Consider the following 16,341-nt stretch of genomic DNA (forward strand, 5'->3'; position numbering starts at 1 on the left):
CCTGCCTATTTGCATAAGTATAGCTAATAAGTGGTGGCTGAAGGTAGATCCTGGAAGAGGATGAGGTGAGAGGGATTAAACTGGCAGGACTGACAGGTACATCTCATGGAATCAACAACAGTGGGAAGAATCGGTGAAGTGCCTTGACTCTTCAGCTGGGTGTCCTTCATTAGCCTATTGTAAAAGGCAGCCTTTGCATTTCATTTCATTTCATGTTTCATTGTTATATCTGGTGCTGGAGCATCTGGCCTGTTTCACATAATGAGTGAGATTATAATTCCTTTCATTTTTATAGCTTTCATTATGAATGATCCCAAAGTGCTTTTACATATCACAGAAGGGAGAGCACTTCGTTCTCCACTGACGTGACCCTTGGTGACACAGGAGAGCCGTTGTGGCTCACTCACTGGTATTTTTCCCAGGAGGTCTCCCATCCCAGTGCCGAAAGATAATGCTCTTTTGCAACAAATGTTTCAGAAATGTGCAGGGTTTATATGGGCTGCTAGCCGTTTCAGCTTCGGTATGGAGTCATGTTAATTCTTAATGGCTGTTTCTTTTCATCTGCCTCGGCTGCAGGAGTGCTGTATATCTGTTTGGCTTTGATGTTTGAAAACCATGTGTTAAATCAGCATTTATCTCCTTGTACTTCAGATATTGCACAGCTATAATCTTATATCGATCCTGTCCTTTAATTCCCCTGTGCATAAAATGTCATTATATGTTACTTCTCACACGACAGTCTTAATCTTAGGACATTAAAAAAGATATTAAAAGCTAAATCAGTAGTTAAAAAAGTATGTCAGCATAGAGGATGAATGCAGTATTTGATTTGAAGTTCTAAGTGATTTGTTCATTACGTTCTATGTAAATTCATTGTGTCCACAGCAGCTGCAGTAGATCTTGCTCTTGCGGAAGCTAAGGGGAGCATTAGTCCTGGTACTGTACGTGTGCTCAGTTGCCTACAGCATTGGCATCCATTGTGAAAAGAGGACATTTCAACTGCAATTAGTGATGGCGTTTCTGGGGACAGGAGACTGGAAAATTGCAAGGGATTTTTTCCTTAGTTCTGCTATAGTTGCAGTCTAAAACATGCTCCTATTTCAGATGAATGATACATTTGCTAATCAGGCAGCCTGACTAATCCAAGGTGAATGAGTCTGTCATTGCTGTGCGGGTTAGTGAAAAATCTCCCAATTGGAGTCATGATACTAGCACTATTTATTCGGTGCTGTTTATTTCAGGATCACAAGTTGTGAACATTAAGTGGAATAGATAAATTATTATAGAAAAATGCTTTTCATACTGCCTTATAGTAGTTTTCTAATTTCAGGAAATGGCGAGATTCTGTCCTGTGAGTGCCAAACTGGGCTTCTTTGTCGAGGTACTTTTTTTGTGTGAAAGCATTTATTGGACTACTTGCCCACAGGTCCTCTTCACTTGCCTTTGTTACATTTTTCTCGACCTCATTTTACATATGATGGGTTGTGCTGTACTTGACACTTTCCAATTCAGTGCCAAAAGTACCTACTGCTTCATAAGATGCACCCCAATTCCAGTAAAATGACATACAAGTCTGAGGTTTTGGTTGCTCTAAATCTGATGATCTAACCATTATTTTGTTGCAACTAAGCTGTCAGTCACCAGTGTTCCTTTTTATTTTGATTGAATTTATTTGCTTTTTTATACATCTTGTTTTGTTATTGAGTCCTTGGTTTCCAAATGACCCAATCCAGCAAATCATTTCCAGACTTCAAATAGAGTTAATTTCCCTTTACCAGCTCAGCTAGACTTTAAGAGTTTTCTTCCTTACTTTTGTCTAAACTGCTCTTAATAAGTGATCCGTTTATGAGCGGAAACAAAAAAATGAAAATACATTAAATGTTCCTCAATTGGTTATTTTCTTTTGGTTTCTTAAGGGGACTGATTGGTTCTGTAATATTTCAGATAGCATTTGAATGAGGGCAGTTCCTTTTTTTTAAAATATAGAATTATTTCTTGGTAGGCCGATACGCTTTTGAATTGCCAATTGAGTGCTTTTCGTGTTCCAGCTCACAACTGTAATCATGACATGTAGCCAGTCATTTCTGATATGCCCACTTCCGAGTCGTTCATGTCTCAACACAGACTCATCACCTCAGCCCTGTGCTGGAGGTTCAGCGCCTCCTTCCCTAATCGCACCACGGAATGCTTCTGGTGTCCGGGGAGAGCTCAAAGAGCCCTGACTGATGAATCCCAACCTCGCCTCAAGACTGCCACTGCTTGGGATTCTGTCGAGCTCTTAAGCACTAGATCAATGAGCTCAGCCTTTACTGGTTGAGCCACTTAGGAGGACAATGAGGGAACTTCTGAAACTCGGAAATTAGCATGCAGTGAATACCAGTTCCAAATTCCCGATTTGCTGAAAGCAAAGTAAAAATTATGTATCAAATAGAAAATTGAAGTTAATTGCCCTGTAATATACCAACTCAGCTGGAACAAAAAACGGAATGCACTGAAGTACCCATGACCAGGGACCATATCAGCGCTAAGCCATTATGTAATACAGCATAGCGAGCAATGTGTTTTTTCAGCCTTTCAAGATGACTTCCTTCTGTCATTCTGTTTCTGCTCAAGCCTGTTGGACAGATGCATTAGAAGGCACTGAAAGCAGCAGGGTAAGACCTGGGCCATTGAAGTCTGTGGCTTTGGGAATAGCATTCCTGAGATAGAGCTGAGCCAGAAATACAAAACAGGATTCAACAATAGCCGGTTCCATCGAATTAATAGAATCCTCTCCCCCTCCACCCCCCTCCTGAGGAGTGGAGAGCACCTTCTCGGAATTGGAAAGGAAAGTGAGGGGAGCTGTGGAATTTTAATTTTGTTGTTCCGTACTCTCGTCCCCGCCACAGAAATATAATTGCCGTCTGCCCTCTGCCTGCGCACACGCATGTTGTTCATCTAGTGGCTGCCCTGAGCGCAGCTGGCAATTTCCATAGCTTTGACACTTGTTTGTTAATTGATATTCACTCCCCTGTAATACACAGGAGTGGCCCCTGTGCTCACTCTTCCCTCCTGGCAGTTTACTGCTTGATTCGGATTCTGTGGCCATAGGTACAGGTTGAACATGATGTTTGTAGATATTTTTGTTGTGAGCGTTTTTTTTTGGGGTCTTGGGAACATATGATCCTTTTTCTTTGTTTTCGTTAAGACGCACTGGATTTGTACACTGCACATGTGTGCGCTGCCACAAGTCCTTCAGAACTGCGTGTCAGAGACATTCTTATGTTCCCTCTTTAGTCAAGGGGATAAACACGGTAGATCTGGCTTTCCTGAATTAGTGGAGGCTTCAAAGTGCCAGCGCTTGTTAGACACTCGGTGAGGTAATGTGTGCCGTCGGTCAGATTCCAAGGGGAAGGACAGTCCCAAGTGGCTGCGTTGAGGCCTGAAAAAGCGTTACATGTGATGGCTGTCCTTTTGTGTCCTGTGCGCGGATGACAACTGAAAGCCACTGCAGCTGGCAAGAACATAGCGATGTCAGGGGGATTTTTCTGTGACTTCTAGAATAAAAGGGACATGATTTTATTAAGGCTGCATTCCCAGCTGCTTTCGAACAGATGAGTAAATGAAACATTTTCTGTATGCCAAGAAAACTGGAAAACTAAATGGAAAGTAAAAAAAAATACTGTACATTACTAGTAAAATCACACCGGTAATCTCTTAAACTACTTTGCAGCTGATAAAGCGGAAATGGCCTAGATAAATCTGGATTCTTCTGAAGACAAAATTGAATTGCAAGGGCTTGAGTGAGTGAATTGGACTTATTTCCACTTACGCATGTGTAACTTTAAATGCACAGCCATTTTACAAAATATATAATTGAATTAAAAAGACCATCTGTTTTGAATTGAAACTGGCCACAGCTATTTGTTGTATATTATTTTTTTATTTCCATTCCTATATATAATTTCTTCCATTAGAGATGAGTGCCAAGCTCTATGTTTACAGTGCTGACAGATGCACTTATATAAAAACCCCAACATATAGAAGCGATTCAGTTTTATTGTGCTATCTTAGAGATCTGAATGCATTTAGAGGTTTTTAATATTTGTAAGCATTGTGTAATATATTTTAAGCATTTTGTAATAGCAAGCTAATTCAGCTCATAACATTTTATGTAAAACCTCTTATTATATGACACCACTGTTTGTAATTCAGTTTTTCCTGTTTTTGTATTTGATTCCCTGGGTTGAGAGATGCTTCTGTTCACTACACCATATCAGAGAGAGTAGCTCAGGTTTAAGTATCAGAGAAAGGGAATAAGAACCTTTGGTCTATGTTGAAAATCAGTACAGTGCTGTATTACAAGGAGGTCATCAGATTTAACAAGTTGGCCTGTGGCTCTTTTTGACAAGTTGCTCAAAGAAGAAATTGATGTCTTTCTGCAGCAGGAGGTGAATCAGCTATCTGAGCTCAGATATAAACAGGTGAGTGGCTGTGATATATCAGAGTGTCAAGATGAGAGAGCTGACCCAATACTCTGTACTGTATATATATATATTCTCCCTGTTTTTCTTATCTGGGTTTCAGTTCAGGAAGTAACTAAGTGCATTGACTAGACCCATAACTCTGCGTGCTTTTCATCACAGCTGGCTGAAATGCCAGTTCTCCTGGCTGGTCCCCAGAGTTTCAATGCGCAAGACAGCACTGGAGCCTCAGCATATGTGATTGTTTTTTCATGGGCTAAACTGTTCATTGCGCACTAACGCTGAACCATAGTGTTCCGAGGCGGCATTACCGAAGGCACTGATGACAGTGCGTGTTGTGAGTGCTGCAGCTTCTAGGCAGGATGTAGCTTTTTTTTTCTCCCCTGTCCATTTTTGTGTCTGTGAGCTACAAAAACAAATTGTATCATCTTGTATTTTGCTATGTGAAAATGAGCAGCCTCAACATCACAGCTGTTAACACAAAATACAGTTGATTCAAACATACTGGTGTTCTGGTAGTTAATACTCCCGGATCAGGTCTGAAGCTATCAATTCCATGCGTTGTTGTGCCGAATCATTGGGAGGATTCATTATTTTACCGATTTAACCTATTCTGTTGTTTGGAATGTTTATTTTCCTTTCTCAGATGGGTGGTAATACAACATGTGCCATAGGCGTGTAAGCCCTGTAGGACAGCTGTTGATAAGCGTTCTTGATTGCAATAATGTGGCATGCATATATTAAAAAATAGATGGTTTGGTATACAAGTTGTATATAGGTACTCCATATGTCCCACACTACTATTCCATATTTATATCTGTATTTTGCAATTTTTCAAGACTTCTAAGTGTAGTGATATCATTGTAGCGTAGTCAGTGTCCTAGTGATGTCAGCATAGTGATGTCATCATGACCAGAGCCCAGCTCTACAGAGGGCTTAGTTTATTTGACAGAAATCAAACCGTCTGTCAAACAAATGGAGGTGCTGGGTTTCTGCACTGGAGGGCAGCTGTATATCAGCTCCTGGAATCAAGAGTTCCGCAGAAAACTCCAGAGATTTTCCGTAGCGCTCAAGCAGTTTGCCAAGGAGCCCGACATCATTCAGCAGAAAGGTGACCTTTTGCTGCTTTATTGCCGGTAGGATTGCACTCTTGATATCTGCTGACCTTTCAGTGTGATAGCATTAAAGGTCTCTTTTAATATAATAGGAAATCATTAGCATAGATGTAACATGCAATCATGTACAACAAACCTGGGAGACTGAATTCTTAATTAATTGATCATGGCTAATACATGGACAAGATGTCCCCTGGAGCTCAGATAGCACCTTTTCACATTTTAGCAATGAGGACCTGAAACTATTTATTTATTTTTAGCATATCTTTGTTTACTGACCACCAGATACCTTAGCTTTTATAGACAGTGGGAGGGTTTCTTCCTAGGACGTTATCACATCCTGATGCCTCATGTTTTGCACATTTTCATCTCTTCCTGGTTTGTCTCTTGTTCCCATTATTGAACCTTGAATCAAGTCAGCACCTTGCTCTGCTGGGACCTACAGCTGGTGTCTTTCCTGAAAATAGCAAAACAATCGTCTGTCAGGGGTATTGCGCATTGAGTCAGAGCAGCACCTAGACAATTGAGGCTAGTAATGAAGTCAGTGCTGTCTGCTTCTGTGTCTTTTTTTGTCCACAAAGGCTGCTGAACTGAGGCAGCTGGTTTATAAATGCCTGTGAGATTGTGTTAAATGGCCAGGCTCCAGGGGGCCTAGATGGCAGTTCAGAGTTCTGACCTCAGTCTCTCAGGTCTTCTCTCAGTGACAGTAATGATCTTTCATACGGGCTCAGAATGGTTGTGTGGCAAAGCATAGGAATAGGTAACGTCTGGTCGCAGGTGAAATGAGGGAATGTATCACATCTGTACTAAAAATCTTGTTGTACATAAATGCCCATGGCACTGTGTGAACAGGAGAGACAATGAAAGAGTTTGTAATCCTGTCCATTTAGGATCTAGTATGTTTAGAATTCCTCAGTGTTTCCCTCCCCCTTGCATGCTGAAATAAGGCCGAGAAGCATAGAAATCTCTTCCAGTCTGGGTAATTAGGAGGTTACCTGGAGCTGGAAAAATAAATAGATGTGAGTTCATAGCTGGAACAGAGGGTATAGAATAGAGAAATTGTAATGATTTGGACTGTACAGAAAGCCTGTGTGAATCATGGAAAATTCCAGCCACATGTAATTAACTCTTAATTGTTTGATCTGGTTTTGACGCCTGCTGCTTTTAGGAGTGCTGGAAAGACCTGTATCTTTCATGCTCGCATGCATGTGTGTTTTTTATATGTGTTGTATCCAGCTTCATGATCATGTACTGGATGAGCGAGGGAGGGCACCTCCTTTTGTATAAATCCTTCCCATCCCACAGCTCTGATTTCAGGTTTTCCTGCATCTCCACCGGTCTCTCCTGTCTGTGTGCTACTGTAGATGGCTTCTTTGTAGGATTTGAACCTACTATAAGGCACAGTGATGCTGATGAATGAGGATAGCAGTTAGTTTTTAGCATGACCACAGAATACCTCCTGGTTCTCTTGATTGTTTGTAAGAAGAAACGCTGAGATTCCCTGACATGGAAGGCATATCTTTTTTTAGCGTCTGTGTTATGCTGTACTGTCTTCATATAATGTGCAGCACATCCGATGAGTCTAGAGCAGTCAAATTTGTCATGTTCTGCATGGGGAAATACTGAGCACTCAATCAGTTCTAGCTACAGCTGGTTACGTATTTCACAGCAAACAAGTATTTTGTTTTGGAGATGCAGCTGAGAGGTTTTGAAATGTAAGAACAGGAAATTTTTGTTTACAATGCTGTTGTTTGAGATTTCAAGGATTAAGCAGTCACAGTGCAGACAAGGTGGTCTTGTTTAATTAAAAAAACTTGATGGCACTTGATTCATATATATTGTACAATGCGGCATAACCTAGAAACAATGTAGCAAAGTGGATTAGCTGTCTTTAAATTCATAAATAAGAGAAATCAGAATACAAATTGAACTTTAGTTCTACTGTGCATTTCGTGGAAAAAATATATTGTAAAGCGTAGAAACCAGATTTTATGAGAAATAATGTGCTCCATTATGGGAACAGTGCTTAATCAGCCCTGAGTTAACATTTGGTTTTAGTGTCTTTTCAGGATTTAAACAAAGGATTGAATATCAATGCTTGAAAGTGCTTTGAGATTTATGTTGCATCATTTTATTGAGACGTTGTGCCAAAACAGTCATCTCAGTCAATCAATATTGACTGTTTCCATTCCCGAGAGACTGTCGGAAGATTGAATTACAGGAAGAAGAATCCCCTCGCCGTGCTGTCCTTCCTCCCAGGGTACCTGCACACACAGGCCTGTGCGCTCTGGGAGACTGGCCTCGGCACACTGTCGCCCTCTGGAACAGACCCCCGCTGCGCCTTCATTTATTATTGACATTCTCTGCTTTCACGTGTTGGGATTATAACCTCGAGCTATTTGAGGAAAGGCTGCAGGGATGGCTTCTGTTGGCTGCAAAGTTGCCACAAAGCAATTTATTTGTATTTAATCTAGTAGAAAACAAAATACCTCTGTTTTGGTAACCTTAGCGATTTTTCCACAGCACAACATTCCACAGTGCCGGGGTTCTACGGATAGAGCGGTGGCCTGGGATCTCCCTGCCAAGCCAGATCCTGTCTTAGTAAGACATCGAGGCAATTAAATCGTATGTTGGGTTTCTGGTGGGGCCTTTACTAATGTGTTTCATCAATGTTTTTCACAAGTACCCTTTTCATACACACATAAGGGAAAATAGTTAAGTCAAATATGGAGTTAGAATTGGAGATATCTGGGCCTGTGACATCCTTGACTGTAGCCTGACCTGCATTTGCCAAATTCTTGCCTAATAGTGCAGTGTAAGTGGTTAGACTCTGAATCTGCAGATGTCTAATTTCAGAATTTTACTTTTGAGTCTCAGATAAAGTAGGAAGTGTGAATAGCAGTAGGGTTACTTGTGTAAAATGTGTCGATTTGAATTTGAAGCATCTCCAATGTTACCGCTGTGTGTGAAAACAGTTCTGGCCAGCATGACTTTGTATTGTACAAACACAGAGCTCAGTTTGGAAGCAAGCGGCTCTGTATTCTGTTTACGGTCTAGAAAGCCTTTCAGAAAACTAGTCTTTGGTCAAGCTTCATGTAATCTGTGCAGAGAAGTAAGCACAAACGGCATGGTCTTTCTGTGAGCTCTTCAGTTGAAAAGAAAGTGTGGGGTGCCTCACATAGTGCACGGAAATGTAGATTTCTTGGAAATGTGAAATGGCATACACTTTACTGTGTTTCTCCCCTGGGGGACACACTACAGTAAGAAGATAATTTGATTTCTTAGCCTGACAAAGCCAGGCAGGCTGCATTCTAATGACTTCAGAGGTGCTTGAGTAGGGTTGGCTCAATGATACAGATGTCTTTATCAGTTCCCTTCAAAGTTTATCCCTGTCACTTGGAAAACCGAGCAGGTGTTAACACACTAGTACTTTTGGGTTATTTAATTGCTTTTGGTCTTTTTTTCTGAACCCACACATTCAGATTCATCCTCTGAGTCTGTTTTAAGGTAGGAGCTGGCCTGTGTTTGTCCAGGCAGTCTGCTCTCTAACGTTAACAGCTCCTGACACTGTAAAGATTTCCTTGTCTTTAGATTAAGTATAATGAAAAGCTGCCCTTGGCTTGCAGCCACTGCTCTGCCCAGGAAGAATAATTATTTTAAACAGCAAGATAGATGTGGGCCATCTTTCTTTGCAAGGGGAGGGATCCTGCTGCATTTTTCTCTTTCTATTGAGCTGTTGACACTGGAGGGGATGCTCAGAGATTTTGCCGGTTTAAATAGACACAGAAAGATTCCTGCAAATGGATGGCGATAATGAGTTATGGCCAGAAAGGTGACAGCCAAAAAAACATTTACAGTATATTTCTTTCCTGTGAGCTTTCTAGTCATCTTCCTTCATGCTGTTTGCAGAATAAATTCTCTGCCCTTGCAAAGCAAAGGGCTGAAATAACTGAATATTCTTCTAAAGGCCCATATGTCAAAGTAAAGGCAGTGCAGCACACTGTGATGGCCAGTGTAGGAATGTGCTGCAGAACATCTGTGTATCAAATTCCTCATGCTCATTAGGACATAAATTCTACATTCCAAAGAGTAATATTCTGGGTTGATCGCTGTAAAAAAAGGCATTTTATTTAGTTTGTTGTTTGTTTTCACAACAAAGGCTGTATTCATGAAGCCTATGAATATTAACTTGAGTTATTTGAATGTTGTCCTAAGTGGCACTGGGGAACATTACTTTTAGTAAATTATAAGTTATTTGTGTAAGGCATTATGGTTTTAAATTATGAAATATTGGAGGAAATTGGTTTTAAGACGTAGCATAGTAACAATGCACAGACTACTTATATTTCATTGATCAGAAGTGGTGCGTGTTTGTCGCATTAATGCCAGTAAAGTGCGTTTGTGTGTGGTGTGTGGTATTCTTCAGGGGCATGGCAGTGAAGATGAAGAGGCGCACAGGGGTGGGGTTGTGCCCAACACCGAGTCCTGCTTCTCGTTAAGCCAGCAGGGGGAGTGTAGCTGTGCCATTTCGGGCACATGGCTCCCTGCCAGCCTCTGCCGCTGTGCTCTCTGCATTCCAGCTTGACTGTGGTTGATGCCTCCTCTGTGTTAATATTTACAGAGCCATCGGGATGCTTGGCTCCAGGCCACGGCATGTTTTTGCCCACTGCCGAGAGCAAAGCTGTCTCCAGCAAGAAAAGGCCTCTCTGGAAAGACGCTTACTGCACAGCCTTCCTGTTTGCTTTCCTTATCTCATTGTGTTACCGTGGGCGACATGGTGGCTCTCGGTGAGGCCCTTTTGGTCGAGAGGCGTGAAGCCAGTGTCCCTGGGGTGCGGCTGCAGGAGTGAAACAGGGCCTCAGCTGACTCCCGGTTCAAAATCTCCTCACCCTCCCCTTTGTTGGCGAATGGTGTCGTAGTGTTACCATGTACCCTACTCCAGTAGGAAAAGTTGCCCATTTTAAATGAAGCTGTGTTGATTTAAAAAAACAACAACAAATTCACAGCTTTTTTTTGGGCTTCCTCAGACCGACTTGCTTTCCTGCTCTGATGCCGTGAGCCAGCGTTTGCCCGACTCAGTGGTCTGTGGTCCTGTAGGAGGCAGATGCCCAGACAGAGCATCAGTGCAGTAATCTGAGTTCTTCAACAACACAGGAGTCATGTTCACTTTGGGGATATAGAGATGGAACCGGTTTGATTGTAAACCACAAACTCAAGGCTTTTCAGCCCTAAAAGTTGCTGGTGTGGCATGCGTAGTTATTTTAATGGGTCAAATATGCTATTTGTATCTCAGAATGTGTTATATCATCTGATCTTGTGAATTTTTTATTTTATTCCAAGCCATATATAGCAAAACAAGTGAAGAGGTTGTTTTGGGGATTTCATTGACCCTTTCAGTGGTGCTAGTCATTTCTTTTCAAATCAGTGGTGAGGTCAGGGCTCTGGCCTTGGAACTGGAAGGCTGTGGGTTAAAATCCCGAATGGCCAGCCACTACTGATCCCTGAGCACGGCCCATTACTCAGACTGCTCCAGTAAAATGCCCAGTTGTGTAAATGGGTATTAATTGCCCCATTGCTTTGGAAAGCGGTACCAGTCAGATGCAGTAATAACAGTAATAATCTCTCTAGGGTGTCAGAGTGGTGTCTGAATCCCTGCAGCTCTTTCCAGACAATAAAAAGAACCTCCTAGCTCGAGCTGGATTATACTGCCTTGAGAGAAACTGAATGCTTACACAGTTCAAGACAAGTAAATATTACCTCAGGTGGAGGATTCAGCAGAGTAAATCTGCTTGCTGGGACTTGAAGTAAATTATGCACAGTAAAGACGTTACATTTCGTTAAATCCCTTCTCATCGAAACTTGTGGATGGTGTCAGGGCTCTTCATGACATGACTCTGCACACTTCAGTCAGGTTGTTCACTCCTAGTACAAAACAATTGCAGTGCAAAACTCAACTGCAAATACTAACAGATAAGAATTTGGTTTCCCCACGGACATTGTTTTGTTTTTTCATGAAGCTTCCACTGTTTTAGTGATGCTCACCCGAAATTGTGTGGTTGAAGGAAACCACAATGTTTGTCGATTCAGGCCAGGAAGCTAGGTTTGTCACTTGTCTAACTCTTGTTAAGCACTGAGTTTAGAACCTCAAACTGTTGTGAGATGCAAAGAAAACTGCAGAGATTTACAGTGAGTGCTCTGCTGAAATGTAATTCATTTGTTTGTCGCAAACAGTTTTTTTCTTTGCTTTTCACAGTTGCTGATGTGTTGTGAAATAATGGGCCATATGTGTTGTTGCATAGACACTGGAGACTGCGTGGTGATGTGATTGAGGATATGATTGACTTAATTAAGAGCCATGTTATTTAGTTGCAAACAGTTGGGAATGGTTGGGAATTGTACTCTCCTCCATTTAGACACTGTGCACATTTGCTCTAACAATGGCAAAACAAAAAACTCTTAAAAAGTCACAACAATTATTGTGCTTTAGCATGTAGATTCCTGGTTTACACATGTTTTTATGATCATGAGTCTCAACAGAGATAAAACGTTACTTTTGCCACATCATAAGTAAAGAATAAGAAAACAAGAAGAGAAATTGTGTAATAACCTTGTTCCTTATCTTTTTCATTGGTCTTTTTCTCTTTCTGTGTTTGTTTCTGAAAATAAAAGAATAATGTTTGCACAAAGTAGCACTGTTTTAACTAAGTGAAACTAGCTTTCAAAAAATTGAATGTATTTTATTCACAAATGTTTTCAAGACTTTTTAGTGAGAAGGACATAACCTGGCATAATATTTCTTTGTAATCAGGAACTGAAAATACAAAATCAGCAGCTGAAAGAATGAAGTCCTTTTTTCAGTAATGCTGTTGTCGGCTCATTCTTTGCTGTTAATAAGCTTCTGAACAGACCAGTTGGATCTCCTAGGAAAGGAATAGCTTATCAGGAAACAGACTAAAGGTATTTTGTTTCTAACCATTCACTGAACTCTAATTCACTGGGTGATTTGAAGTGTGTGTCTTAATTGCTGGGAGCTCTGTGTAGCTTAGTGTGTTGTTGGAGGTCCTCTGAGCAGCAAGGAGATCAAGGGTAATGACACAGCTTCTGGGCTTCCTGAGGGTGTAAAAGCTACAGTGAGAACAGTTTGAGAATCAGAGGGATGAAAACCTGGTGGTGGGAGGGGAGGGTGGGAGGTATGTGTCACTGAGATGGACCTTGCAGAGTGATAGCGATACTGTTGGACCAAACTGTCATAGCTGGGCACAGAAGGACACTGTCTCGTGAAACCACGTCTTGAATAAGGTTTTTTTAGTGCACTTTGTTTGCAAGTTTCTCTGTAGAGGTCTGTGCTTTGTTTTAGATGCACACTAATGAAAAGTTTAGAGGTTTATTTCTCGTAAAGATTTAGCTCAGTTCTTACGTGTTCGGTTTCCTTTTGTGATTTGTGAGTGTTGGACTTTGCTTTTAATAGTGGAAAGGTCTTTACTCAAGCCAGCAATCCTCTCTAGGCCCAGAGTTGGTGCTCTCCATAATTTACTTAAACCAGCTACGGTATCTTTCCTTGCACACACATACTGATGACTTCTGCTACTGCGCTATGCTAAACATCTGTTCTAATCCTTCTAATGAAGTCTATCTGCAAATCGGTGAGCTGTGGAAAAATGCAGTGCTACACAACCTGGATGCCAATCGTGCGACACTACCACTCTTTCAAACTTAATCTCATCCTGCATGACACACAGTAAGAAACGAGAGGAGGCGATTTTAGCTGGTCAGGTAGCTACAGGCCATCGGAACCTCACCCTGTTGGTTGACCGATTAAAGCAGTGGAGTCGCACTCCAACAGTCGTCTGATACCAGTTTTGCACAGCGTGGCTCCATATTCCTTCTCCTCTGTTGCTCAGCAGCTCCTAGCTCATCCATCACAATTCAAACCCCCCTAAATTAATCGCCAGCAACAATATAAACACAGCAAAGCTCCATCCTGGCAGGGAAAGGGCTCTCTGTAACCAGAGTAAAAAAGCTGTGACTCTTGCGTGATTGAAATGATTGAACTGCCCTCGTGGCTCCAGTTCTGTTGCATGCCATTATCTGAGAGTTTGTGGAAAGGGCTTATCAAAGAATACAGCAATAGCCAACGAAAAACAACAAGAAGAAGAGAATCTGTTGTCACCAGTGGACCTTCAGTGACGTTTCCTACTGTGTTTGGCTGTGTGTCAGTTTCCCTTCTGCAGGAGAGTAATTGAATAGTCCCACACAATTAAACCGAGGAGAGAAGGGATAGGTTTTATTGCTTGCTGCACAGTGACATTTGCACGAATCTCAGTAAAGGTTAGTTTGAACAGAATTAATCTTTGCTTAATACAGGAGGTAGTGGAGCAGTCCTGAAATTGTGGGCTGGCAGTGGACAGCTCTCATTAACTGTGATCTTCACGGGTTTGATGAGTGAGAAGCAATGGGAAAAAATAAAATATTTACAGTCCACCTAGTAGGTCTTTGCCTTGGTTTTGCTCCGTGCCAGCACACAGATGGGAGCAACTGTAAGGGGTATGTCAATTGCTTTGAAAATCATGAAGCTCCTGATAAAGTAATACTTGAGCACTATAGCCTGTATCTGGGTTTTCCAGTGCAGTAGACACGCACGTTCTTACTGGGGCTTTTGTGCATTTCACTGATGAAAGCACTTCACTAAAATGAGCTCTCCTGTGGTTAGGACACAACAGGCACCCCAACTTACAGCATAGTGCCTCCAGAGCTTGCACACCAAATTCAGAATGACACTTCTAAATTTTAATAAAGGAACTGAGCTGAACGCACAGAACCTTTTTATTGTTGAGCAGCGAGGACTACAAGGGGACCCTGATGCAAGCATTCAAAACCCTCCAAGGTTTTGATTAACAGAGTCAATACCGATTTCTTGAACAGTGCAATACAGACCAGAGGACACAAATGGAATCTATAGTACATGGAAGTACATTTAAGAAGGAGAACATGATGCACTTTTGTAACCCGAAGGGCTGTGGGTTTGTAGAACAAGCTACCCAGCTGATCTTTTGGCTTCATTCAAAGAGATCCTGGGATCATTTACCAATTATCCAACAGGCTAGATAGACTGGAAGGCCTCCTCTTTTTGGTAATCTTTATGTCTTATGACCACCAGTCTCCTTTCCATCCCTATCCAGTTTAATTTATATATGTAGGGTAGTGTAAAACAATGTGTAAAAATAAATGTATTTAAATAAACGTTTATTGGTCCTTGCATCCTCTAACTCACCTCCACCCTCATCTCCCTGGTGGTCTGCATAGCTTGAGTTCATGTCCGCAAACATGTTACTGTTACTTTTAAACAATGACCCTGAACAAAATTAAACCATAAAAAACCCTGTGTTGAATCAGAATTTTGGGGAGTCTCCCTTCCTGTCTGCCCTCATGCCTGCTAACCCAGTACAGGTGATCCAGAAGTGCAGTTGGTGTGTCTCCCACCATATTCATGTTTGTAGAAGTCTGTACTGTATTTCTCAGCTGTGTCTATATTAGCCAGCTCCCAGGTGTGGCCTAATTGGGTATGTGTTGATTTTTCTTCTTAGTTACACTGTTGACGGAGTGTATTCACTGAGCCGCTCTTGAGAACCACGAGAGTACTTTTGAGAATTGAGGATGTTCCATGCGGGTTCATTGGGTTTGGTGAATATTCTTTTTTTGGCTCGTTTTTATGTTGTTCTCTTAGTCAGAATACAAACAGGGCAACTCCTTGTAAGTATATGTTTGCCCCCTTGTGGTGTAGTACAGCAGGTAAGTGGAGAATAGGGTCAGAGTTTGAATTTGGGAAATGTACAAGAGGTGAGGACGCCAGTGTTTGGAATAAATTAAAGAACTTCTTAATAGGTCTGCACTGTCCGGAACAGACTGCGATATCCACTTCTGGGGTCAAGTCACTCAAGCCCCAGGATATCTTAATTCCAGTGTAGCGGCGGGGCTTAATAATAAGGCAGAATTAAGTGTTTCTGAGCTTCCCAAATGAGGCCCCATTTCTCTGTTCATCTCTGTGGTGCAGCCACAGAGAGACCATTAGTGCAGGGTGATTTAAGGTCCTAGGACAGCTCCCAAAGGGGGATGCACTTAGCTAAGCCTGGCTATCATGATCAATGGTCATCCATTGGCGCCTGTCTGTCTAGGGAGTTGGACATCTGGTCTGCATTACTAAGTGTCAGGACTAAGTGACTCATATCTCACCTTGATCAACCAATCAGGGACTGGTGGGGCCGAGTAACCCACGTGGGACTCTGATGCCCATGGAACTTTCAGCCAATCAATGAGCTGAAGTTCCTCCAGGTAAAAACAGGCAACACAGAGAAAGGGAGATTCAGATTCAACAAGATTCAGTAAGATTCTGGAGAGGATTCTGTGGACTGTTCTAAAGGGAATTCAAAGGAGAATTCCAGGGCAGGACGGCCCAGGAGCAGAGGGCTCCCAAGGGCAGGACATTCTCGCACCGCGCCTCCTGACCATCCTGAGACTCAGCCCGGAAAACCACGGAACGGCCAGTGTGTCCGAGTGCCAGAACTTTCCTTTGTTCTAAGAGTCTAGAGTGGAGGTTGCCAGAGAGGAACCAGCAGCAGGCCTCGTGAACAGGTCGGAACTGTGGAAAGCTGAATCACTATTCAGAACTAGCTCTTCATCAGCAACGAACCGGTCCTCTTCCTGACTTGCTGGGACCCACAGTCATCTTTTCTCCTGTGCACAAACTTTGCTAGTTAAAGCCAACA

At 42.1% G+C, this 16,341-nt stretch overlaps 1 protein-coding gene across 6 annotated transcripts in view; it reads left to right on the forward strand.

The window, feature by feature from the left end:
* galnt1 (UDP-N-acetyl-alpha-D-galactosamine:polypeptide N-acetylgalactosaminyltransferase 1) overlaps positions 1-16,341 on the forward strand; it is a 202,288-nt gene that overhangs the window by 71,750 nt on the left and 114,197 nt on the right. Inside the window, exon 4 of one of the 6 annotated variants that reach the window (XM_069195001.1) lies at positions 8,102-8,203. The exons of 4 other annotated variants lie outside the window; for them this stretch is intronic. The gene's annotated coding sequence lies outside the window, so the exon portion shown is untranslated. The remainder of the gene's footprint in view (positions 1-8,101; positions 8,204-16,341) is intronic. One more of the 6 variants, XM_069195002.1, reaches the window with a different exon arrangement.

This window comes from Lepisosteus oculatus, chromosome 10 (genome assembly GCF_040954835.1).
Source record: "Lepisosteus oculatus isolate fLepOcu1 chromosome 10, fLepOcu1.hap2, whole genome shotgun sequence".
Taxonomy (NCBI): domain Eukaryota; kingdom Metazoa; phylum Chordata; class Actinopteri; order Semionotiformes; family Lepisosteidae; genus Lepisosteus; species Lepisosteus oculatus.